The following is a 3330-nucleotide window of genomic DNA, read 5'->3' on the forward strand; positions in this document are numbered from 1 at the left end:
CAGTGGCACAACTGGTAGAGCTGCTGCCTCTCAGCGAGAAGGTCCCTGGTTCAAATCCCGGTCCGGGGGCCCTTCTGGGTGGAGTTTGCATGTCCTCTCCGTGCATGCGTGGGTTTTCTCCGGGTACTCCGGTTTCCTCCCACAGACCAAAAACATGCATGTTAGGCTGATTGGTAACTCTAAATTGTCCCTAGGTGTGAGTGAGAGAGTGAATGGTTGTTTGTCTCGTGTGTCTCTGTGATGGACTGGAGACCTGTCCAGGGTGTCCCCCACCCCTCGCACAGTGATTGCTGGACATGGGCACCGGCGACCCCCGTGACCCAAAATGGAAGAATCGGGTAAAAGATAATGGATGGATGGATAAATTTTTTGTTTTGTTTTGTTTTTTGAATGTCCAGAGGACCAGACTTAAGTTTTTTAGATTTTTCTACCTGGATTATTGAGCATGTATCAGGATATAAACAACAAAATATATATGAAGTGTTTGTTTTATGTTAGTGCTAATGTGTTGTCCTCATCATTATGTTCCCATACAGTGATGAAATGAGTTCTCTGCATTTAACCCCTCACACCTGAGATACACTCAGGTGGCGCAGTGCACGATCAGCATCCGTGGAGCAGTTAGGGATTAGGTGCCTTGCTCAAGGACACCACATGTGGGCATGGCGGGGAGTCGACCCGTGGCTATCTGGTCCCAGGTCGGCCGCCCTACCTCTACCCCTTCTCAGCCCAATAGATGCTGTGTATGCTGTTTCTTGATTCTGTTTGTTTGAAAAAATCATTGGTGATTTTTTACATTAATATTATTATTTTTGAGGTTTTTGTTATTATAGGTTCAAATTGATTTAAGAGATGCCTCATGGCCATCCGATTAATATTACTGTATGTTGTTGGTTGTTAAAACTTGCATGAAGGATATTTTTCTTTTTCTTATTTTCATTTTTTTAATTAATTTCCTGTCCCCCCACGCCACCCCTTAGGGTTTGCCACCTTATTGTGGTCGGGAGATGGTGGGGGGTTGTGTGCATCATGGAGGAGCAAAGATGGAGTCCGATACAGGAAACAGGCTGCTGCTCCCAGCCGACAAACAACTGTTTAATTAACAGCAAGTCCAACTGGATCCGTGTCCCAAATTATTTTTAATGTCTTTATACGTATAATTTATAATTAATGTTCTTTTATACAAGAATCATGTAAAACAGCTGGATGTTATAGAAGGGAAATATATTTGGTCTAACTAATGATGCAATGATTTCAAGAGTTGTAGTTGGTTTAATAATATGACCAACTAGTTGATGAATTTGAAAGGTAACTTTTAAAAATCAATTGTCTGCATGTAGACTCTGCTAGCTGCAGCTGATCGCAGTGATCAGTGTCTGATCTATAGCTAAACTTTAAAAGAGCATTGTCAGAATTCATGCAGAGAGCAGACAATGAGCTGTTACTGGAGGAAACATCAGCTTGTAGTATTTTATCATTTGTACTAAACTGTAGCATGATTCAGTCTGTGCAGCAGAGCAGTGTCTGAGACAATTCAATAATTAACAGCCATTACTTCAACTTTATAAGATGCTTTAAACGGTTATGTTGTTAGCTTCATTTCTGATTGAATCACGTCACACTGAGGTAAATAAGATCAAATCTGCTGACTTGTGAATGGAGACGTTTTCACTTTTCTCTTCTGTTGCTACATCCATAGAACACACAGCTTTCTGGCATTTTTACATTTTATACAAATTCTAATATTATATTATTATTATATTACATACATTTTATACATAGTCACCTGTAGGGGTTGAACAAGTATATAATTTTTAAACTCGACATTACCATAATAAAACCCGAGTAGAACTCGAGTATTTGATAACGTCATAGATCTCAAGATACCAAAATAAATACATAAATAAAACTGCAAAAAAAGGTAATTATTTACAAAAAAAAGACCAACAAAACATTGGGAGCGTATATTATGCTCCTACCATTTATCTTACTGCAAATAAATCACAGGAAAAACTAAACTATTAGTTATTATTATTAAACTGCAAACGTGAAGAAACGTGCAGCACGACAGGAACCAAACTTAAAAAAAGTGTGTGTGTGTGTGTGGGGGGGGTCGACCACCCCGCACCACCGCCAGCTGTGGTGCACATTAGGTTTAGTTTTAGAGATTAATATGTTTATAGATTTTTTTTATAGGTTTAGAGATTAATATTTTTTGCTCTTTGTTTGTGAAACAAGGTCAGAGGAAGCTGGTTCTGGTTCTGTGGATTGGACCCGGTGTTACACCATACTCTGTGACCTGCAACAGTGCAACACCGCCCCCTAAGGTCATACGGTGGTCACATAATATGACGTCACTACGGGTACTCAACGTTACATTTTTAACCTCGATAGATGTCCTAGCAATCGATGTGTAGATTACTCGAGTACTCTGTTAATGCCCTAGTCACCTGTTACTCAGGGCTATTTAGTCAAAACACAGACATTTGGCAGGTTTGGTAATGGCCGTTGTTGCAGCAGTGAATCACACGGTCACGTAAGTAGAGCGCCCTCTAGTGTTGCATATAACTCTATGGTAACAGCACAGTCCCATGAGGAAAACACTAATCAACAACAAAAACAACAACAAATATGCTCGAACATGATGTGTATGCATGATGCCCCCTTCATGTTTCTGCCTGCCCCTTCAATTAGGCTTTCCTAGAACCGGCCCTGTATCGCATCACATTGTGCATTACAATATTATCAAGGTTTTACTCAAATGTTTACAACTCTGTCATTTTTCAACGAGACTATCTCTGTCTGGCATGAAAGGCCGGTTCGGCTTTGAATTGATTTGAGTTTTCACATTTGATGGTTTTAAGGGACAAAATAAAGAAAAAAATTCTGAAACTTTATGTTACTTCAATCCAGGCTGCTGAACCCGGACCAGGGTTCTATTGATTTGTGTGCCTTAACATTTACTTAGAGGGCTTAAAAAAAATGTAATACTGTATTTTAAATTACACTGTAAAAAGTTATTTAACATTTCAAAAGATCAGTTGTCGGCCATTTGAGACGGAGACGAGAAACAGAAAACAAAGTCAGATGTTTGGTGTGTGTGTGGGGGGGTCGGATCAGGAGGACGGGTGAGAGGGGTCAGAGTCGGGGAAAGTTGGAGGTTTGAGCGCTGATGGCAGCAGAGTTCACCTGCACCTTCTCTGACCTCCATCCATGTGTTTATATTAACTGATTCCGGCTTCGCAGGAAAAAATTCCTCTGCCAACACACACACACACACACGCACACACACACACACACACACACACACACACACACACACACACACAC

The sequence above is a fragment of the Nematolebias whitei genome, chromosome 6, assembly GCF_014905685.2.
Source record: "Nematolebias whitei isolate Nwh7 chromosome 6, NemWhi1, whole genome shotgun sequence".
Lineage (NCBI taxonomy): Eukaryota > Metazoa > Chordata > Actinopteri > Cyprinodontiformes > Rivulidae > Nematolebias > Nematolebias whitei.